This window comes from Ornithorhynchus anatinus, chromosome 3, assembly GCF_004115215.2.
Source record: "Ornithorhynchus anatinus isolate Pmale09 chromosome 3, mOrnAna1.pri.v4, whole genome shotgun sequence".
Lineage (NCBI taxonomy): Eukaryota > Metazoa > Chordata > Mammalia > Monotremata > Ornithorhynchidae > Ornithorhynchus > Ornithorhynchus anatinus.
This window is the reverse complement of record NC_041730.1, coordinates 92,914,133-92,938,542: the sequence shown is the minus strand read 5'-3', so window position 1 is coordinate 92,938,542 and position 24,410 is coordinate 92,914,133. Positions and strand designations below refer to the sequence as shown.

The 24,410-nt window shown below is 44.8% G+C and overlaps 1 non-coding gene across 1 annotated transcript; it reads right to left on the bottom strand.

The window, feature by feature from the left end:
- Positions 1-5,184: 5,184 nt before the first annotated feature.
- Positions 5,185-5,257, bottom strand: TRNAE-UUC. Its single transcript has one exon. It is a non-coding gene; the product is annotated as a tRNA-Glu (tRNA).
- Between the last annotated feature and the right edge of the window lie 19,153 nt (positions 5,258-24,410).

Below are 24,410 nucleotides of genomic sequence, written 5' to 3'. Positions count from 1 at the left end.
TGCTGGTGCAGAGAGAACTATCTTGAGAGGTGGCCTTGGCTGCTTACCAGTCTTCGCCTTACCAGGTTGGGTGCCCAAGGAAACACCTGGGGCTCTTCTTTCTCCATAAATCACTAAGGCTAATTGCTCTCCATAAATCACTCAGTGCTCATTCCTCTATGTGAAACACCATTGTGGCTGATTCCACGACAGTAAGCATTAGAGTTGTTAATTACTCTTAAAACAACAAACCACCTCCTCCAGGCCACTTGGAGACATTAGCAGAGGTGGAGGGGTTAAACAGATTCTTGGCTCTCCTGTTGGGGATGGAGGTTTGGTTGGCTGAGGGGCGGGGGTGGGGCTGGGGGAGAAAGAGAGAGTGAATGAAAAAAGAGAGAAGAAAACTTAGTACAGTGTTCTGCACACGGTAAACACTCAATAAATCCGATTGACTGAGAGGGAGGGGGATAGATGCAGCATCCAAAGCCATAAATCGGCCCTTATTCCCACGACTGATCAGCTGCCTACTCTTTAATGTTGGTATTTGTTAAGCGCTTACAATGTGCAGAGCACTGTTCTAAGCGCTGGGGTAGACACAGGGGAATCAGGTTGCCCCACGTGGGGCTCATAGTTTTCATCCCCATTTTACAGATGAGGTAACTGAGGCCCAGAGAAGTGAATTGACTTGCCCACAGTCACACAGCTGACAAGTGGACGAGCTGGGATTCAAACTCATGACCTCTGACTCCAAAGCCTGTGCTCTTTTCCACTGAGCCACACTACTCTTTAGCAAGCCTCTAGGTAATAGTAAACTTATCCTACCCGGAGAGAAGTTGGCCCTTCTCATTGGGTAATTTTTGTGGAAACCAAGGAGTCATTTCAGGTCAGCAGCTCCTCTTCCAGTTCTGGTATCTTTTACTCTGGAGGTAGAAGACCGGACACTCAGCCAGAGAAACCTGCCAGCCACCGGTGAGAAGTGACACTACCGACGTGCCTCTCAGGGTAATAACTGCATTGCTGAGCCCACTGAACCATTTCACTCTCATCATTATCACCACTTTTGTTCAAACCATGGAGTAGGGGAAATCATAATTGCCTCACTTTGGGAATTTTTTTGCCCTCCCAAAAAAAACAGTAGAGGCTATTATCAAATGGGGAATTGAGTCTAGCAATAAGAGAAGGAGAAAATAAAGAAATCAGGAGGAGGAAAGGAGGGAAGAAGGAAGAGAAAAGTAATAGGGTTGTTGAGGCTGAGTCTCTTACTCTGCAACTTTTGCCCCTAATGACCTGGTTAAATACTTTATTGATATAATTGAAACTGTCGGGGGTGATCGCTCTAGAATCTCCCCTGCTCCTTTCAAGTCCCTGCTTTCAAACATGCTCGTGTCTCCCCATCCTAAAAAAAAGCCTCCCTTGACCCCATGGGTCCCTCCGATTATTGACCCATTTTCCTCCTACTATTTGTTTCCAAGCTCCTTGAGCAGATCATCTACACCCACTGTCTCCACCTCTCCAATTCCCTCCTTGACCCCCTCCAATCTAACTTCCATCCCGTTCACTCCACAGAAACTGCTCTCTCAGTGATCATCAATGATCTTCTTGCCAAATCTACTCCATCCTAATCCTCCTCAACATTTTAGCTGCCTTCAACGCCGTGGACCAACTCTTTCTAGGAAACATCATTTATCCTTGGCTTCACTGACACCGTCCTCTTCTGGTTCTCCTCCTATCTCTCCAGCTGCACATTTTCAGTCTCTTTCATGGGCTCCTCCTCTGCTTCCCACCCCAAACTGTGGGACTCCCTTAAGAGTCATTTTTAGGACCCTCTCTATTCTCCATCTTCACCCACTCCCTCTCATTTTCTCTCATGGCTTCAATTACCATCTCTATGAGGAGGATCATCAAATCTCCATCTCCAACCCTGATCTCTCTCTTATGCAGTCTATTTCCTCCTGTCTTCAGGACATCTCTACCTCAAATTTTACATGTCAATCAATTAATCATATTAAGATCTTACTGGGTGCAGAGCACTGTATCAAGCGCTTGGGAGAGTATAATATAGCTGAGTTGCTGGTTATGTTCCCTGCCCACAAGGAGCAGTTTACAGTTTAGAGGGGAAGACAGACATTAAAATGAATTACAGATCTGTTTAGAAGTGCTCCCGGGGCTGAGGATGGAATGAATAAAATGTACAAATCCAAGTGCATATATAGACACCACCACTATGCTCCCTATCTCACATGCCTGGAACCTTGGCATTATCCTCAACTCATCTCTCTCATTTAACCCACATATTCAAACTGTCCCCAGTTCCTATCCATTCAACCTTCGTGACATCACTAAAATTCACCCTTTCCTCTTCAACCAAACCACTACTATATAACCCTTATCCAAGCCCTTATCCTGTCCTGCCTTGATTATTGTATCAGCCTCCTCACTGGCCTCCCTGCCTTCCGTCTCTCCCCACTCCAGTCCTTACTTCACTCCGCTGCATGGATCATTTTTTCTGCAAAAGCATTCAGGCCATGTTTCCCCTCTTCTCAAGAACCTCTAGTGGTTGCCTGTTTTCCTCTGCACCAAACAGAAACTCCTTATCATTGGCTTTAAAGCACTCAATCTCCTTGCCCCCACCTATCTTACTTCACTGATTCCATACTACAGTCCAGAATTCTCCCACATGCTTAGTACAGTGCTTTGAACACAGTAAGAGCTCAATAAATACGATTGAATGAATGCTCACTTTGCTTCTCTAAATGCCAACCTTCTCACCATACTCTGATCTTGCTTTTCTTGCTGCTGACCCCTCACCATGTCCTGCCTCTGGCCTGGAACTTCCTCTCCCTTCATATCAGACAGACCATCACTCTCCTCATCTACAAAGCCTTGTTAAAATCCCATCTCCTCCAAGAGGCCTTCCCGAACTAAGCCCTCATTTTTCCTATTCCCTGTCCTTTCTGTGTTGCCCTTGCCCCTTAAGCACTTGATATTCAACCTACCCTCATCCCTAAAGCACTATGTGCACGTCTGTATTTTATTTTGTCTGTCTCTTCCTCTAGACTGCAAGTTCCTTCTGGGCAGGGAACATGTCTACCAATTCTGCTATGTTGTACTCTCCCAAGTGGTTAGGACTGTGCTCTGCCCACAGAAAGAACTCAGTAAATAAAAGTGACGGATTGATTTACTTACCCTCAGCAAGAGCATGCTTACACTGGGCCAGAAAGGACTTCATTCTTTCAATCACGTTTACTGTGTGCTTCCTGTGTACAGAGTACTCTACTAAGCGCTTGGAAAGTGCAATTCAACACTAGAGAGACAATCCTTGCCCACACCGGGTTTACAATCTAGAAGGGGGGAGACAGACATCACAACAAGTATATAGGTATCAATAAAAACAAGTAGAATTATAGATATATACACATCAAAACAAGTAAACAAGCGTCAATATAAATAAATAGAATTATAGATATGTACTTATATACGCAAGTGCTGTGGGGCAGGGAGAAGGGGGTAGAGCAAAGGGAGTCGGGGTGACGTGGAGGGGACGGGAAGCTGAGGAAAAGGGGGTCTTAGTCTGAGAAGGCTTCTTGGAGGAGGTGAGCCAAGACTAAGGTCTCACTTTCTGGAAAATATTAACACATAGTGGATATATTATTGTCATGTGTCCTCTTTCTGTTGGTCTCTCTTCTCTTCTCTGGGTCCCTATATCTCTAATAGCTTCTTTGGGCTCCAGTGAACTTCTTTGTGACCCATGGGTTCTATGTTAAGGTACAAAGATTATCTAATCAGTACTTCCCCAAATCCAACATTTACTTAATTTGATTATGCAGAAAATCCTCAGTGATTAAAGAGTTGATTAGGTGATTAAGCAGGCTCTTTGCAGCTTCTCCACCTTCTCATCCTACTTCCTTGCTTAAACTGAGGGATCATCAGTGGATTGTAAAATCCTCAAGGGCAGGGATAATGTCTCTTATGTCTGTCTTACCTTCCCATATCCTTAGTCACCAATGATCTCCTCCTTGCCAAACCTAACGGAATCTTCCCTATTCTAATCCTCCTCAACCTCCGGTCTGCTTTCGACACTAGGAACCACTCCCTTCTCCCAGTAATATTATTTGCCCTTGGTTTTTCTGACACAGTTCTTCCCTGTTTCTTTCTCTGCCTCCCACTAACTCACTGTGGGTGTCCTTCTGGGCTCTATTCTGGGGTCAATCCTCTTTTCATTTTACATTCACTCCTTTGGAGAATGTCTGCCAACTCTGTCCTATCGTACACTCCCAAGTGCTCTGCACATAGTAAGCACTCAATAGATCTCACTGACTGATCGAGGAGCTCATCTATTCCCATGGCTATAACTACCCCAGGGACTAGAACATTGCTTGACACATTGTAAGCACTTATTAAACGCCATTAGACTTGCAATTAATTTATCTCACTGATTATGGTATTTATTAAGTGCTTACTCTGTCACAAGTGCAGTACTAAACTCTGGGGTAGATACAAGTTAATCAGATTCAACGCAGTCCTTGTTCCACATGGGGCTCACAGTCTAAGTAGGAGGGAGAACAAACAGGTGGGCAAAGAATGTGTTTGTTTATTGCCATATCATACTCTCCCAAGTACTTCGTACTCAATAAATACGATTGAATGAATGAATGAAAGGTACTGAATTCCCATTTTACAGATGAGGTAACTGAGGCCCAGAGAAGTTAAGAGTCTTGTCCAACCACACCCAGAAAGCAAGTGGCAGAGCCAAGATTAGAACCCGGGTCCTCTGACTCCCAGCACCTTTCTCTTTCCAATAGGCTATGCTATTTTGCAACAGCTCCGGAGACATCTGAGCAATAGTCATAGACTGCTCAGGAATTCTAGGCCACTCAGCCTAAACTCACTGTGAGCAAGTCTACCAACTCTGCTGTACTGTACACTCCCAGGTGCTTAGTACAGTGCTTCTCACACAGTAAGTATTCAATAAATACAATCGATTAATTGGCTGATTGAACCCTTCTGCCTCCAGGCGGCCTTGCTCTGGAAGATAATATGGACCAGTGAGAGACACCACCTTCAGGATCAGGATCTTTCATTCATATTTATTGAGTGCTTACCGTGTGCAGAGCGATGTACTAAGCGCTTGGGGGAGGACAATACAACAGTAAACTGACATCTTCTCTGCCCACAACTAGCTTACGGTCTAGAGGAAACACATCACGCCCGTACGGGGACTTGAACCCTGGACCCTCAGATTGAATATCTGAAGCTCTACCGACTGAGCTATATGGGCTCTTAGCGAGGCTGCTCTGCTGGTACCTCTCCTGTGGTGCCGATACGTCCCCTTACAGAGAATAGACTCTGAGTAATTTGGATGTCAAAGGGTGGAATGCAAGCTCATGGGCAGCAATACAGAAATTCAGGCACCGGGCATGTCTGTTCAGCTCCACTTTGCTTAGTTAGCTCCTGGAATGCTTTCTCACAAAATCTTTTGTCCAATAGCTTAATCATCAGGGACACTCTTCCCCACCTGGCTCAGCTTTCTAGCGAGAGAGCGATTTCCACAACTGAAAGCAGTATTTCCCTCTCACCGTCTTCTCATTGTGGTCGTGCCCTAGTCGGCTGAAAAGTAAAGAACCTCGGAAAACTCTGAGGTAATTCCCTTCATAGCCCGCAGTTCTCAGTGGTTGACCGGGCTTTCGAGCTATGCTCCCACTGCTTCTTATCAAGACCCACGCTCACAACATCTTCGCAACATCCTCACTCTGCTGTGAACTTTTCATTTCTTCTCATTTACCAGACAAATTGGGCAAAAGCCGAATTAAAATGTGGAGCTCAGAACCTGTGACCGATGTTAGAATGCTTGCTTCAAATGGGAACCGTATGCCTGAAATGGGACTAATGGCTAGAAGGCTCTAATTTGGGGGTCAAACGTTTTAATTCATTCATTCAATAGCATTTATTGAGTGCTTACTAAGTGCAGAGCACTGTACTAAGCACCTGGAATGTGCAAATCGGTAACAGATAGAGACAATCCCTGCCCTTTGACGGGCTTACGGTCTAATCGGGGGAGACGGACAGACAAATTCACTACACATTCAGTTAGCTCCTTGATGTCAGGGGTGGTGTCTCTCATTCAGCTGTATTCTTCCAAGTATTCTGCACACGTGGGTGCTCAGTAAATACTAGCGATTGACTGTGCTGATTCATTGCTCTGGAAATAGTATGTTTAGGGAACTCTGGATAGGGGCCACTGAATTAACCAATCAAATTTATTTAACACAGTGTGCAGAGAACTATACTAAGAGCTCGGGGGGAGGGGGTACAGTATAAAAGAGTTGGTAGGCACATTGTCTGCCCACTTGGAGCTTGCAATCTAGAGCGGGAGAATACACGTTTCTTGCCGTGACAGCCATTCCGGTGAGGTGATGGGTACACTGGATTGGTGGCTGCCTTCAGCTAGAGGTGGTGGTGAGGCAGAGGCTGAGCACTGTTATTATTATTTCTATATTTGTTAAATGCTTACTATGTGTCAAGCACTGTTCTGAATGCTGGGATAGATACAAGTTAATCAAATTGGACACAGTGCCTGTCCCACAGCTATTTAAGCCCCATTTTACAGTAGAAGAAACTGAAGAACAGAGTAGTTCATTCATTCAAAAATGGTATTTATTGAGTGCTTACTATGTGCAGAGCACTGTACTAAGCACTTGGCATGTACAAATCGGCAACAGATAGAGACAGTCCCTGCCCTTTGATGGGCTTACAGTCTAATCGGGGATGAGAATAGTTCATTCAATCATATTTATTGAGTGTTTACTGTGTGCAAAGCACTGTACTAAGCGCTTGGAAAGTACAGTAACAGAAATAAAGAGGGACAATCCCTGCCCACAGTGGGCTTACAGTCTAGGGGGGCGGTGACAGACATCAAAACAAGTAAACAGGCATCAATATAAATAGAATTATATATATATATACATATATACATAAGTGCTGTGGGGCAGGGAGAGGTGGGGAAGAGCAAAGGGAGCAAGTTGAGGGGACGCAGAAAGGGGGGGGAGCTGAGGAAAAGGGGGCCAAGTCTGAGACTGCCTCTTGGAAGAGGTGCAACTTCAGTAGAGTTTTGAAGTCGGGAAAAGTGTTTGGAGGATTTGAGGAGGGAGGACATTCCAGGCCAGAGGTAGGTCGTGGGCCAGGGGTTGGTCATGAGACAGGTGAGTGATTTGCCCAAGGACACACAGCAAGCTATTAGCAGAGCTGGGATTAGAAGCAGGTCCTCTTCTTCACAGGCCTGGGCTCTTTCCTCTAGGTCATGCTGCTTCTCTGCTAATGCATGAAAAATACTGAATGAGCCTTACCTGAGAATTTATCAATACCAGTTTCCAGGCTGAGATGGATTTAAGAGTCTCTTTGCCAGTGTGAAACACAGAATCTCCTGAGTCTTCATTTGACATGGCCTAGTGGATAGAGTATGGGGCTGGGAGTCAGAAGGACCTGGGTTCTAATTCCAGCTCTGCCATTTGTCTGCTGTGTGACCGTTGGCAAGTCACTTCACTTCTCTGGGCCTCCGTTATCTCATCTGTAAAATGGGGATTAAGATTTTAAGCTCCTGTGGCACAGGGACTGGGTCCAACCCAATTTGCTTGTATCTACCCCAGCACTAAATACAGTGTCTGGCTTATAGTAAGTGCTTAACAAATACCACTGCTTTTTTACTATTATTATTACTATCTTATTCTATAATTCTCCTTTCCTCAGGGGTAATGGACCATGCTATCACTATAAACCCCTTATCTCATCCCAGCATATTATAGTTCCAGATAATCTAAAGGACTCAGAAGCAGCGTGGCTCAGTGGAAAGAGCCCGGGCTTGGGAGTCAGAGGTCATGGGTTCGAATCCTGGCTCGGCCACTTGTCAGCTGTGTGACTTTGGGCAAGTCACTTAACTTCTCTGTGCCTCAGTTCCCTCATCTGTAAAAAGGGGATTAAAACTGTGAGCCCCACGTGGGACAACCTGATCACCCTGTATGTACCCCAGAGCTTAGAATAGTGCTCTGCACATAGTAAGCACTTAACAAATACCAATGTTATTATTTTGTTGGCCAGAAAGTGTTAGCCTGACACCTTGACTTTGGCCCTATATTTTTTTTTAGGGACTGCTTGCGATACATTCTTGGCTGCATACTTGGTATGGTGTTCATCAGTGTCTTAATTCACAGCTTAGTGTTAGTTGTCGATGAAGAGTATTGTGCCTGTCCTAAAGATCTTCAGAAGTCAAGGAAACAGTGGCCAATCTCCCAGAGAGTGTTTTAGAGGGAGTTGACACACTTGATATTCACAACACCTTTAGGTAGCTCCTCTCAGGGTCGCACCTGGAGAGTTTCCAGTGCTTTATCAGTCATGACTACGGGAAGGGGAGTCGAGCAGAGGCCTGTCCATTCCATTCCTGGCTTGGGCAGTGGCTAGTGAGTGGAGGGCAATCTGCTACAGGTCAAGACTCATCTGTGCTGGGCAGCAGCAGCATGGGAGAGAGTCAAGGGCGGAAACTCAGGTTTGCTGCGCGGAAGGAGGCAATGGCAAACCACTTCTGTATTTTTCCCCAAGAAAACTCTATGGATATGCTACCGAAAAGATTGCAGATGGAAGTGGGGCATTCTGGGAGAGATGTCTACGGCGTCACCGGGGGTCGGACACGACTTGACAGTATAAGACAACAACAACTCAGTCGATCAGTTAATCATATTTACTGAGCACTTACAGTGTGCGGAGCACTGTATCAAGTGGTTGGGAGAGTACAATATTCATTCAATAGTATTTATTGAGCACTTACTATGTGCAGAGCACTGTACTAAGCGCTTGGAAGGTACGAATCGGTAACAGATACAGTCCCTGCCCTTTGACGGGCTTTCAGTGCAATATAACAGCACAGCACCACAGCATTATTTATTTTATTGTCTGTCTCCCACTCCAGTTCCTTGTAGGCAGAGAACATGGCTACCGACTCTGTACTCTTCCAAGTACTTCGTTCAGTGTTCTGCACACGGTAAGTGCTCAATAAATACCACTGATCAACTTTACCAACCTCATTAGCCACCATCTATCACCTGCATCTGTTATCAGGCAAGTTTCTTCACTGTACGTTTGTGATCATTTTAATGTTGTTCACTCTAACCTGAAGTAACACAACAGAGAGATCATTCAGCAGGTTGTGCTTCATCAGAAAGAAGCAGTGTGGTCTAATGAGTAGAACTCCCGCCTAGCAGCTGGGGAGTCCTGAGTTCTAATTCCACCTCTGGCCCTTGTCTGCTGTGTGACCTTGGGCAAGTCACGTAACTTCTCGGTGCCTCACTTACCTCTTCTGTAAAATAGTGGGTTAAAACTGTGAGCCTCATGGGGGATAGGGACTGTTTCCTTTCTGACTAGCCTGTATCTCTTCCAGTGCTTTGTTCAGTGATTGATACATAATAAGCACTTAAATACCGTAAAAAAGAAAAAAAAATCAGTGTCCTCCTCTCCCACTCCTGTCCAGGAAGAGGAAGCAAAGGGAAGAATAGAGAATTTCTAGAGTTGATTTCCATAGTTTCAACCGTTAATCAAGGGTAGAGCGGGTGCCTTCTACTTGTATTCTATTTTCCCAAGTACCACAGCCCTCTGCATGCAGTAAGTGCTTGCTTCAGTGCTCTGAACAAAATAACCACTCAGGATAGTCCTTGGCATTCGGTAAGCACCCAGTACAGTTACCTGTACACTGTAAATGTTCAGTTCAATAGAGAAGTAGCGTGACCTAATGGATAAATCATAGGCTTGTGAATCAGAAGAACCTGCTTTTTATCTGGTTCCACCACTTGTCTGCTGTGTGACCTTGGACAAGTCACTTCACTTCTCTCTGCCTCAGTTACCTCATCTGAAAAATGGGAATTAAGACTCTGAGTCCCATGTGGGACAGGTATTATGTCCAACCTTGTTTGTTTGTATCTACCCCAGTGTTCAGTATAGTGCCTGGCACATAGTTGGTGCTTAACAAATACCATACTTTTAAAAAAATTGTTCTCCGTCCAGTAGGGGTTTACTAAATGCTGATGATTTAAAAGAATACCTAATTTTGTCTATTTAATTTTGGCCAAATCGATCCAGCTAGGAACTATGGAAATCTTTTTGTTTCAAGTATGAATTTGCTATTGCTTCAGTGTGTAGATTTGTTGCTGCCGGTTATATATGCTCCATTACAGAATAGTAAATTGGTAGAATTTGATTCAACCATGTTATTCATCATCGAGATCAGAAGTTAGCCTTAAAGAGGGAAGACCAAGGTTTCTTTGGTCACGCTCTCAGCCAGAAGCTTGGAAAAGCTCTGGGGGTGGGGGAGGACAGTGGATGAAGGAGGAGAGGTTCCAGAGGAACATCAGGAAAGGTTCACCACCCACTCTTGAATGGTGGGATTTGAGGGGAGGGAGTTTGAACCAGGAAATTCAATTATCCAGAAAGTGTTTGTGAATCCACTCACACCGACTCAATAAAACTTTCACCAAGGTGAGGGGCTGAAGGGGACTCATTTCAGAGATGTAGGGCACGACGAGCGATTTAAATAGCAACACTGAAAACCGCTGGGCAGTTCAGGGCTTTCAGAAAGTTCAACATGACCCCTTCACATCACTTCCTGATGACTGGAAGACTTCGGAACTTCCTTCACTTGATATTTTTGAGGAGAGGTTAGTATCACCGTGCCGGTAACTTTCAGTGGGCTACAGAAATCGTACTCATCCTGCAAAATCGGCCCACTCCTCCACTTTTACTTTCAGTCATATTTATTAAGTGCTTACTGTGTGCAGAACACTGTACTAAACGCTGAAAACCCATTTCCTCCAGTGGGCTTCCCCTGACTAATTTCCACTGCTCAGGGGGATAGTTCCAAGCCAGGGGAGTGATGTGAGCAAAGGCATGGAGGCGGGAGAGTTGAGATGAGGTATGGTTAGGTTATCTTGGGAGGAGTGAAGAGAGCAGGTTGAGGAGTAGTGGGTCAAGAGAGTGGATCCCAAACTTTCTTCTCCTGGAACTCTGGACAGTCCCACTTTCTCCTCTTCTTTTCCCTCTCTCTTCCTCAGCCTTCCTTCCCACTTTGGAGGCTGAGTCAATTGGAGCATCCATTAAGGTCCTAGTGGATAGAGCACATGCCTGGGAGTCAGAAGGATCTGGGTTAATAATAATAATAATAACTGTGATATTTGTTAAGCACTTACTGTGTGCCAGGCACTAAGTACTAAGTGTTGCGGTGGATACGAGCAAATGGGGTTGGACACAGCCTCTGTCCCACATTGGGCTCACAGAGCTGGGATTAGAACCCAAGACCTTCTGAGTCCCCGTCCCATGCTCTAGCCACTGCAGCATTCTGCTTCTGGTTTTAATCCCAGCTCTGCCACGTGTCTGACCGTGGGCAAGTCACTTCACTTCTCTGTGCCTCACTTACCGCATCATAAAATGGGGATGACTGTGAGCACCATGTGGGACAAGAACTGTGTCCAACCTGATTAACTTGTATCTATTCCGGTGCTTAGAACAGTGATTGACAAATAGTAAGTGCTTAACAAGTGCCATCATTGTTATCATGATGTAGTCAGGAGTGAGAAGGATGACAATTGATTATGCTGTGGTAGAGTGTGGAGAACCACACTCTTCCTGTGCCATTCCCCCAGCAGCCCCCCCCCCCCCCGCCCCAATTTGAGGCTCAGCTGACCTGGAAGTGGCCTAACTGCCTCAGAGCCTCAACATGGCGACGTGGTATAGTGGCTAGAGCACAGACCTGGGAGTCAGGACGTCATAGCCGAGAAGCAGCGTGGCTCAGTGGAAAGAGCATGGGCTTTGGAGTCAGAGGTCATGAGTTCGAATCCCAGCTCTGCCACTTGTCAGCTGTGTGACTGTGGGCAAGTCACTTCACTTCTCTGTGCCTCAGTTACCTCATCTGTAAAATGGGGATTAAGACTGTGAGCCCCACGTGGGACAACCTGATTCCCCTGTGTCTACCCCAGCGCTTAGAACAGTGCTCTGCACATAGTAAGGGCTTAACAAATACCAACATTATTATTATAGGTTCTATTTCCAGCTCCTCCACTTGTCTGCTTGTGTGACCTTGGGCAAGTCACTTCACTTCTCTGGGCCTCAGTTACCTCATCTGTAAAATGGGGATGAAGACTGTGAGCCCTATGAGGGACAACCTGATTACCTTGCCTCTACTCCAGCGCTTAGAACAGTGCTTGGCACATAGTAAGCACTTAAATAGCAACATTATTATTATTATTATTTGCTTGTATCCACCTCAGTATTTAGTAGAGTGCCTAATAATATTTATTATTATTAATATTTATCAGCTTTGGTTCCTCATCACTACCACAATGTCCCCTGGTCCTGTCAACCCTTCCCCTGGCTCCTTTTGTTCAGATCTCCTGACCTGGAAATTTAATTTTGGAAAAATTAATGAATGAATTCTCAGATATTTAAATAAAAAAATTACATTTAAACTCCATTTTACCTCAAATTTCAAAGCAAAATCAAAACCTGGCCATTATCCCCAAATTTTCTTTTTTTAATCCTCTCTCCCAAATCCACTCCCTACTTTTGCCATCGAAGTCAGGATTCCTCACTGCTTTGGCCGTGGATTGTTTTTAGCTTGATGCAAGAGAAATATCTCTTTTACAAAGAGATGTTTATAAGCTTTTATAAAACAATGTTGCATCATGTGTAAAAGGGATTTTCTTGAGGTTTATAAGGATGCCCTTAGTTAAACTGCTGCCATGGAGCAAAGCAACTGTTTAAGAAACCTGTGTTTAAGGCTGAGCAGCCTGCTTCCCTCCTCTGACCTCCCCACCCCATTCTTACCCCAAACATATGAACACTTACAAAAAAAAAAAAAGAGCTGAGACCACCAAGATTGTGTGGCACTGGGGAGAGTAAATCTGCCTTGTGTTTGGATTGGGTATTTTTATTTTTAATATCTGTTCTCTAAGTCAGGGATGGGTTATCTCTTTAAAGAAAAATTCAGTGACTTGAGAGCTGGGTGTTTGTGCTTTCTCCTCTGACTTGTTAACATTTAACATTTAAGGAGCCGCCACCCATCGGCTTTGAAGCCGTGCACACCCCAGGAAGATGAATTGGTGACATTAGGCCCTCGGTTTGAGCTGTTGTTGCAGATTGTTTGACTTGGAGACTTCCCCAATTAGGCCTGCCGTACTTGTAGGTGCTGCATCTCTTGAGGTCTTTCAAGGGGCAAGATGTCTTTTCTCATAGAAGGTGGATCTTGGAGAAGACCTGGCTGGCACGCTCGAGGATGGAGACAAACATCCAGGCCTGATTCCCAGGCCTGTGCTCTATCCATTTGACCACACTGCTTCCCTCCAGGATTGACTCACAGGTTAGACATCAGCGTGATCTTGGTTTATTGGAACTTAATGAAAAATGTAAAACAGCTTGTCCTGGTGGAAAGAGCACAGGCCTGGGAATCAGAGGACCTGGGTTCTAATCCCAGTTCCACCACTTGTCAGCTGGGTGACCTGGGGAAATTCACTTAACTTCTCAGTGCTTGAGTTGCCTCATCTGTAAAATGGGGATTGAATACCTGCCCTCCCTCTTACTTGGATGGTGAACCCCATGTGGGACAGGGACTGTGTAACCCTTGACTGATCTGTATCTATCCCAGTGTTTAGAACAGTACTTAATGCAGTAAGCACTTAACAAATGCCATTAAAAAATAGAGAAAATCACCTATCAGATTCTCTGAAGTTCAATTCAAGCGGATCTTCTTTGCCTTTCCCAGACCGCCCCCATAGAGTCGATTTCTGTAATGACCTAATGACCTACACTTATTGTACCTTGGGTCTGGGGGTCAGAATTTTAAACTTGATCTCTTTATTATCGTTTTAATTATTTTACCGTTAAAACCATTACCCTGAAGGAAAAGACTGCATTCATCGTCTAGACTCTAAGTTCGTTGTGGGCAGGGATCGAGTTTACCAACTCAGTAATATTGTACTCTCCAAAGCACCTGGCACAGTGCTCTGCACACAGAAAGGACTCATTTTGATCGATGGATTGATTGATAGGTGGATGATTGACATTGTTAATTCAAAACCCTCTTGGGATGTTCTTAGCCATTCTGATTCAGGTCTGTCTTGTCTAGTTGTATAATAGGCACTCTGAGAGGAGAGGTCCATGTCTTTTAATATGTTCTAAGTGAAGAAAAGTGCATTCATTCTTGCAATATGCTTAGCTTGGGATGAAGTTCAAACTGGAATCATTTGAGTAAAACACCGCAAACAAAGGCATTCGAGCACTAGACATTCACAGTATCATCTTTCAAGGTTCTTAGATCAAACTTAAAACGCTCATCATCTTGAAATGTGCAGGTTAGTTTAAAGGATTTGAAGGAGGGGAAGTCATTTAGCATTTGGTGAGCACTTACTTTGTGTAGAGCCCTGAACTCGATTGCCTACTGCGTACATAGCACCACTCTGAGCACTTGGGAAGTAGAACAAAAATCAGAGCTGAGGTTCAGCCCTCAACCAGCTTACAATCTAATGGAAGAGAAGAGCTTTTCTACATGCCATTTTAATGTTCGGTGTACTTTTCTGAAAAGCCAATGTATTCCAATGTGATCTAGGAGAAACATTAGTTTGGAAAATATATTGGCTCTAGAAAGGGCTGAATTCAAAGGGCTTTTTAACAAGCTCGAGGGTAATATGTACTCCAGTGCTGAAATATTCCCGTTGGGACAATTTATCCTATCGAGAAAAATGGTACCAAGAGGTTAGCATTATAGTCATGTGTTTGAATGGCAGGCTGTGCCTGTAACTTTCAGTGCCTGGGCTTTGGAGTCAGAGCTCATGAGTTCGAATCCCAGCTCTGCCTCCTGTCAGCTGTGTGACTATGGGCAAGTCACTTAACTTCTCTGTGCCTCAGTTACCTCATCTATAAAATGAGCATGAAGACTGTGAGCCCCACGTGGGACAACCTGATTCCCCTGTGTCTACCCCAGCGCTTAGAACAGTGCTCTGCACATAGTAAGCACTTAACAAATACCAACATTATTATTATTATTCAGTGAATGTGTCTACCAACTTCGTTATTTTGTTATACTGTACTCTCCCAAGCACATACCACAGTGTTCTGCACACAGTAAGTGCTCAGTAAGTATGACTGATTGATAGTGAACACATTCCTCCATGGGGACAGGAGTTGCATGACAGGATGCTGCGTGGACTATTTTGGGCCTCCATCAAAGTTTTGCAAACTACAGAGAAAGAGTGTGGCCCACTGGAAAGATCACAGTACCGGGAGTCAGGGGACTTGGGTTCCAATCCCTCCTCTGCCCCTTGCCTGTTCTTCTGTGACCTTGGGCAAGTCACTTAACTGCTCTGTGCCTCAGTTTTGTCAACTGTGAAATGGAGATTAGATATCCGTTCTTCCTCCTAATTGGACTGTGAGTCCCATGTGGGACAGAGACTGTGTCTGATCAGATTGCCTTGTCTCCACTCCAGAACTTAGCAAAATGTTTAGAACACAGTAAGTCCTTAACAAATACCACAGTTATTATTATTATTATCATCATGGTATCAGGACTCTAAATGCCACCCGCTTTTGACCTGAGAGAGTCCCAAAGCTTCCTGGTAGCCCTACCTATTCATTCATCTATCCATCCATCCATTCTGGGTGCTTGCTTGATGCAGAGCGCTGTACTGAGTGTTTAGTTGTGTCAAGAGCACTGTGCTAAGTGCTCCCTGGGTGCAGAGTCTTGCACAGAATGTACAAAAGACTTTTTACCACCCACCAACTGATTCGCTAAAGAGAAAAAATGCTCTCAGGTCAATCTCTGTGTTTACGTAAAGAGAGATAAAACACACCTGCTCCCCAAGGGGAGTGAACTTAAGGAACCTAAGCCTTAATGACTGATTTGGGAGGGGGATATTTATAACTTCCTAATCTATAAACTACATGATGTATTGCCACCCGGGGAGACCTGTAGTATGTATCAGACTGTAATTTATGTCCTGACTGAGAAGGAGGCCAGCCCCAAGTAGGCCAGCATGCAAGGAGAGAAGCTTGGTCTGGGTAGAGTCAGTTACGTTATGCTGAAATGCCTCTTCCTTTCCGTTTAAGACTTTCTGCAGTGACAGACGGCCTGCTTTAACTGCTGCTTGGGCTCCGGCACCTTCCTCCTACCTAGAAAACGTTTGAGAAGATGAACGAGGAAAGAATGTCACGTCAACTGGCATTTGGGCTCCATCAGCAGGCCCCGTCCTTCTTGGTTTGGGAGAAGCCAAAATCAAACAAAAAATACTGGGCTTGAGGACCAGAACCAGGGTCCCTTAGTCATGTGCTTCCTGGAATTCCAGCCCCATTCGTATTTATTGAGCGCTTACTGAGGGCAGAGCACTGTACTAAGCCCTTGGAAAGTACAATTCAGCAATAAAGAGAGACACACCGGGCTTACAGTCTAGAAGGGGGTGGACAGATATCAGAAGAAGTAAACAGCAGGGCAGGGATTGTCTCTGTTGCTGGCTGCCCCTCACTGGTAGAGTCATCTGTGCAGAGAAACAGAATTGGCACTGCCAGGTACTGGCTCTTGTCTGAAGCTGTGGAGCAGGGCCCAAACTGTTAGTATTCGAGGTAGCCAGTTAGCCACTCACAGGGCTGCCCGCTCCTGCAGTGAGGTAGCTTGGTTCCGGACAGGATGCTGGGGCAGGGACCACTCTGGGTTGGGACAGGGGAAAGTTCCAGCTCTTTTAACCAGCAGGATAATAATAACGATAATAGTGGTATTAATTAATCTCTTACTATATGCCAGGCACTGTACTAAACACTGGGGTCTTGTCTCAGGCTGTCGAGTTGTCTCCGACCCATAGCGATGCCATGGACACATCTCTCCCAGAACGCCCCACCTCCATCAGCAATCTTTCTGGTAGTGTATTCACAGAATTTTTTTGGTCAAACTCCAGAAATGGTTTACCGTTGCCTCCTCCCATGCAATAAACGAGTCTCCACCCTCGCCGCTCTCCCATGCCGCTGCTGCCCAGTACAGGTGAGTTTTGACTTGTAGCAGATTGCTTTCCATTTGCTAGCTACTGCCCAAGCTAGGAATGGAATGGGTCTGCCTCTACTTGACTCTCCCTCCCATAGTCGAGACTGGTAGAGTACTCCACCCTGAGAGGGGAAGCACTGGGGTAGACGCAAGTTAATCAGCCCTTTTAACCAGCAGGATAATAATGATTATTGTGGTATTATTAAGTGTTCATTATGTTCCAGGCACTGTACTAAGCACTGGGCTACATGTAAGTTAATTGGGTTGGACACAGTCCCGGTCCCACCTGGGGCTCTCAGTTTTAATCCCCTTTAACAGATGAAGAAACTGAGGCAAAAAGAAGGAAAGTGATTTCCCCAAGATAGAGCAGAGAAGGAGCAAAACCAGAATTAGAACCCAGGTACTTCTGACCCCAGGCCCGTGCTTTATCTGCTAGGCAACACTGCTGATTTGAGGGTTCCCCTCCTCCCCGTGATGTAGGGTGAGCAGGAAAATTTTTGCCGCTATTACCCTTACAGTGGTTTTGAATACTTTACCCCCACTCCTGTTCTGGGATAAGTTGACTTTTGCTTTCACCCCGGTTTACAATCTGATCTAGTGGAAAGAACAAGACCTGGGATCTAGTCCAACGGTGCCACTGACCCACTGTGTGACCTTAGACAAGTCACTTAATCTTTCTGGTCCTCAGTTTCCTCACTTGTAAAATGGACAAATACCTGCTTCTCCCTTCTCCATAGCGATGTTGAAAGGCTAAAATGAGGTAACTACTGCAAAGTGAAAGCAGAACGCTCAACAGATTCAAGCTATTGTCTGTTGGGGTTGACAAAGTTCTGCATGGTTTTAACTTGTTTAATTTTAATTTTTCATCTTTTGCTGCATTTAACTTTGGATTTTGGTACCAATGTACTAGGAACTCAGAACGAGTCAGTCAGCGCTTCTTATTTTTCCTGAATTTCCACCCAACTTAATAGGTTGATATTTCTTTAATGCTCAAATAACCCCCACCAATATTTCACCCAAACCTGAGATACAGTTGATATGGTTCCCCCAAAAATGTCCTCTATCAGCTGTATTTATTGAACACTTACTCTGTGCAGAGCACTGTACTCAGTGCTTGAGAGAGTACAATATAACAGACATAGTCCCTGCCCACCATGAACTTACATACCCTTCTCACTATTCATTCAATTCATTCAATTGCATTTACTGAGGACTTACTGTGTGCAAAGCACTGTACTAAGCACTTCACAGAAATTAGTGGCTTGATTGCTTATGTAAAATCTGCCCAAGTAAAGACATTAATAGCGGTGGAGTGAACTTCAGGACAGGATGCTAAATTAGGAGCTGGGATACCTGTGCTCATCACGTGGAATAGATCTTGTACATATCTATAATTTTATTTGTTTGTATTGATGTCTTTCTCCCCCGCCTCTAGGCTTGTAAGCTCAGAGAAGCAGCATGGCTTAGTGGAAAGATCACGGGCTTGGGAGTCACAGGTTGTGGGTTCTAATCCCTCCTCAGCCATATGTCTTCTATGTGACCAAGGGCAAGTCATTTCACTTCTCTGTGCCTCAGTTACCAAATTTGTAAAAGGGTATTAAGACTGTGAGCCCCAGATGGAACAACCTGATGACCTTGAATCTACCCTGGAACTTAGAATAGTGCTCTGCACATAGTAAGTGCTTAACAAATACCATAATTATCATTATTACTATTATTGAGGGCATGGAGTGTCACCGTTTATTGTTGCATTGTACTTTCCTAAGTGCTTGGTATAGTGGTCTGCACACAGTGAGCACTCAAGAAATATGATTGAATAAATGAATGAACTGAATGAATTTGTTCTTCTGTAGACAAACTGGTCCATGTGCTCGTTTTCTTTTTCCATTGAATGGGGATCATGTTACTGTACTGAGCACTGACCCATCCCAGGTTGGGGTGATTAGCGAGATGATACCTGTCTTGAGGGCCGCAGCTGAAGCTGATAGTGTTTAATGAAATTGGCATTGCGGCTCAAAGTCAACTGAACAAAAATTAATTTTACCTTGTGCCTCAGACTATAAAGTATCACTGAAAACTACCTTCCAGCCTCTCATGCTTCAGTGTTTCCGAAGCACCACAATCTTTCTGGCAGAAGTTTGGGTTCCTTATTCCTTCCAGCAAGTCTGGATGATCGGTTGGTGTTGCTCTTCCCGGTGAAGAAAATGAAGCATATAGGGACTGAAGAATGTGTTCCAGGTGAAAGGGCTTGTCACAGGCAGAGCCAGCATCTGAAACCAGAGTCTACAAGTCAACTGTTTAGGTCATGAAGCCTCGGCCTGTTGCCTTTGAGTATAAAATGACTGTGAGCTCTTTTCACTTAGATCTGTATGCTTTAAGCACTTGATATTCACCCAACTACCAGTCATGTCACTTCTATATGTATCCATAACTTATTTTAATGTCCATCCCCACCTCTAGACTCTAAGTTCATTGGTGGCAGGGAACATGTCTACCAGTTTATTGTATAGTACTCTTATAAGTGCTTACTTAGTACAGTGATTGGACACAGTAAATGCTCAATAAATTCCTTTGATAGATGAGACAGAGCTACAGTGAGTAGGTGGGTGTTGGAGGAAGGAAGCATGTGGGCTGGGTTGTAATTGGAAATCAGTGAAGTAAGATAAGATGGGGAGGAGCTTTTACTTTTCTGAGTAGTTCACACATCCTATTCTGGTAAGTGTGGGTCACTCAGATAAACTAAAGGCAGGCTAGATGAAAAATCAATTTTTTCATCTGCTATCACTGTAGTCTGTCAAAGAAACAAAAGCACTAGAAATAGACCAAGAGAGGAATGAGGAGGGAAAAGCGTTCTCTCCCGCTTCCTGTGAAGCATCTTTCTGGTAGATTTGGGTTTGGGAGTTTGGGTTTTGGGAGGATCAGAGGTCAAAATAGAGGGGCTGATCAAAACCCAAAGATAGGTTGTCTACCCAACAGAACTTCTGGATATGGTTGGTTCTGCAAGGAAGGTGTTCAGGTTGCTCTGGAGGACTGGAAAATAGTGCTGAACAGTGAGATTTCTGCACATCGTAGCACATAGGTCTGTAAATGCACTTTTCTGTTACCTGGATTTTTGGGGCACAGGCAAGACTCTAGGTGCGGCTAAGGCTAAATAGCTTTAACACAGGAGACAGTCTTTCCAGGACTCTCCTTTTGGGATAATCACATCCTTTTGCCATTTTAGAAATCTTCAATCCCCATGGCAGGTGGTAGGTCTGTGCATTTTTCAAGCCCTGGCTCTTAAATCCTTTTGTGACCCACATCTTCTCCAGGTGATCTCATCTAGGTTCTTGAATATTTTAAAACAGGACATGCCTTAGACTCACTGCTTTATTAGGTGTCTCCCAGTACATATCCCAGGCTAAATTAAAGTCTAGTACTCAAATGACAAAGTCAATCAGCCAAGCGTACTTTGCTTACCTTAGCCAGAGAAAAAAATTTCTTAGTAACATCCTCTGCCTAGAGTCAGCACTTTTTGCCTTCTGAGACTCAAAATCCTCCATGTGGAAAGTGGACTAGAAGAAAGGAGGATCAATTTCTGGGAATCCCTGGAGAGTTAAATTGTACATTTGATTACCATCTTCTCAGGTTAATAGGGTCCTGCTCCTTTCCTCCCCATCACCACCCAGAAGCCTGCGGTAGCCCCTCTAAGAAGGCTGACTGTGGATTCCAGCAAATTTTTCTCTCTTCTCTATCAGCTTCTGAATCACACCTAGATAGTGCTAGATCTTCGTATGTCATCTCCAAGGATATTGACCAAGCACTCAAGAGGACACATTAAAATAGACATGGCCATTTCCCTGGCCATGGAATCTTAAATTCCAAGGGAAAATTTAAGTGAAGTACAAAAACTAGACACTGTTCTACTATCAGTTCAAGCACACAAATGGATTTGGGGGAGGAAATTTTTTGACTGCTCTTCCCTTTTCTTTATGGTGTTTATTAAGCGCTTACTATGTGCTGGGGACTGTACTAAGTGCTGAAGTAGATACAAGACGATCAGGTTGGACACAGTCCATGTCAGTCTTAATCCCAATTTTACAGATGAGGTAACTTTCTTTTTGCAGTTTAGTAATAATGTTGGTATTTGTTAAGCACCTACTATGTGCAGAGCACTGTTCTAAGTGCTGGGGGAGACACGGGGGAATCAGGTTGTCCCACATGGGGCTCACAGTCTTAATCCTCATTTTACAGATGAGGTAACTGAGGCCCAGAGAAGTGAAGTGACTTGCCCACAGTCACATAGCTGACAAGTGGCAGAGCTGGGATTCGAACTCATGACCTCCAACTCCAAAGCCCGTGCTCTTTCCACTGAGCCACGCTGCTTCTCTAAGAAGATAAGTTTAAAGAAGAAAGCTGGAGCAAGAAGTACAAGTGAGGGCTGAACCATCCAGGAAAGATCATGGAAAGGAGGAAGAGGTGGTTGTTAAGGTCTAGGATTTATTCATAGCTGTCAAAAAACCAGCCTCTATTTGAAGAAAAACCTCGATACCCAACCCCAACAGGGCTGTTACCCTTAAGCTCTGGGGAGGGAATTTGAGTGTCATTCCCATAAATCATATTTATTGAGGGCTTACTGTGTGCAGAGCACTGTACTAAGTGCTTGAGAGAGTTCAGTATAACAGTAAACAGGCACATTCCCTGCCCACAACAAGCTTACAGTTTAGAGGGAGTGGAGAAAGAAGGGAGGACAGTTCTCACCAGAGAATACTCTGTGACAGGAGTCTTGCTAGGGGCCTTTTTGTTGCTCCCCAGTGACAGAACTGAGTCTTTAACTGGAGACCTGACTTTCAAATCAGTTAGATAATCAATTTTATTGATTGAGTGCCTATCGTGTTCAGAACACTGTACTAAGTGCTTGGGGTAGAGTACAGTATAGCAATATTATAGATACAATCCCTTCCCACAGCCAGCTCAAAGTCTACTGGGGGAGACAGTAATATAAATAAATAATTTGGGGATATGTACGTGTAGACAAGGAATGAGTCTTTTTATTGTTATATCGTAGTCTCCCAAACATTTAGTACAGTGTTTTGCACATAGTAAGCGTTCAGTAAATATGATTGGATGAATGAATGAATGAAAGTGCTGTGGGGTTGGGAGGGGGAATGAATAAAAGGGAGCAAATTCAAGGTGATACAGAAAGGAATGGAAGGAGTGGGGGAAAAGGGCGTAATCAGGGGAGGCCTCTTGGAGAAGATGTGCCTTCAATAAGACTTTAAGGGTGAGAGAGTAATCGTCTGTCGGATATGAAGAGGGAGGGTGTTCCAGGACAGAGGCAGGATGTGAGCGAGAGTTTGGTGGTGAGATAGATGAGATCAAGGTATGCAGACACAGATTTCTTTCTTTAAAATGGTATTTGTTAAGTGCATACTATGTGTCAAGCATTGTTCTAAGTGATGGGGGAGATACAATTCAATCAGGTCAGACACAGTCCCTGTCCCACATGAGGCTCATGGTCTAAGTAGGAGGGAGAACAGGTACTGAATCTCCATTTTACAGTTCAGGAATCTGCAGCACAGACAAGTTAAGTGATTTGCCTAAAGTCAATCAGTAGGCAAATGGCAAAGCCAGGACTAGAGAAGCAGCTTGGCTTCGTGGAAAGAGCACGGGCTTGGGAGGCAGAGGTTGTGGGTCTACTCCTGTCTCCACCACTTATCAGCTGTGTGTCTCTGGGCAAGTCACTTAATTTCTCTGTGCCTCAGTTACCTCGTCTGTAAAATGGGGATTATGACTATGAGCCCAACATGGGACAACGTGGTTACCTTGTATTGACCCCAGTGCTTAGAATGGTGCTTGGCACATAGTAAGCGCTTAACAAATACCATTATTATTATTATTTTAATTATTAGAACCCAGGTCTTCTGGCTCCCAGGACCACGCTCTTTCCACTAGGTCGGACTGCCTCCCCATTTTTCATGCTGCCCTCTAGCTATGCCCTCTAGGTAAGAGATTTCAGATCCACTGAAGTTCACTGGGGTTCAAAACAAGATAGGGTGGTCTCCATGGCCAGAGTGACATTTTATTTTTTTATCCTATTTGTTCAGCGCTTACTACGTGTCAAGCACGCTACTAAGCATCGACCTTTCCAGTCGCTACTGGAAGCGGTGTGGCGTAGTGGAAAGAGCTCGGGCCTGGGAATCAGAGCACATGGATTTTCACCCCCACTCTACCACATGTTTGCTGTGTGATCTTAGGCAAGTCACTTCACTTCTCTGGGTCTCAGTTACCTCATCTGTAAAATGAGAATTAAGATAGTGAGCCCCACTTGGGGCAGGGACTGTGTCTAACCCGATTTGCTTATTACACCCCCCCAACACACACACCAGTGCTTAGTTTAGTGCCTGGCACATAGTAAGTGCTTAACAAATACCACAGTTCTTACTTTTAAATAGGTGGAATGAGAACTCTGTAGCAGGAAGAACTGGGAGTGACTTGAAGGGACCCACTGAAGTGAACAAAGGCTGGATAAAGTGAGGAGAAATCCTTTGAGAAAGGCCAAATCATAGACATTCTTGTCTGGAGAAAAGGGGGGCCTGATCCCCCCTAAGGAATGGTCCCGGTATTTGGGACCCCCATCACCTGCAGGAGACTTCTTGCACCTGCAACACTGAATCACTTCTACCTTGAAAGGAGCTCCATCTGTGCACCCCAAACCAGTGGGGTGACCCTGACCCCAAAATGAGTACTCCCCAAGAGAGACCAGCTGCACAGGTCAGGACCTGTGCCACCAAAATCGGAGTTCCAGCTGTTTCCAGGTCAGCGAGCCGGCTTGCCAGCCCCCCGATAATCCTGGAATGGCTCTGTGTCTTAGACAGGGAAGGTGACTGGAATTGGGTTACCTCTTTGAGGCATCAGGGTGACTGCCTTAGTGGTCCTTCTAAATCCCAGTATGTCATCCTCATTTTCTGTTGTCAGATGAACTTGTCCAGCTCTTCATAGGCAGGACCTTCTGCTTTGGGCAATAATAATAATAATAATAACAATAATAATCACTGTGCTATTTCTTAAGCGCTTACTATGTACCTGAGCGCTTACTGGTACAGGCACTTTACTAAGACCAGGGCTGGGTAATCCCACATGGGGCTCGCAGGCTAAGTAGGAGGGAGAATGGGTATTTAATCCCCATTTTACTTGCCCAAGGTCACACAGCAGACACGTGGCAGATTCAGGATTAGAGCCCAGCTCCTCCTGACTCGAAGGCCCATGCTCTATCCATTAGGCCACACTATTTCTCTGACGTCTTCCGAGACCAGTTAAATGCTGCTCCCACCCCATGAATAATCCCAAAATAGAGAAAGTTTCAGGCATCTGGGTGATTCCTATTCAAACTTTGCAGAGC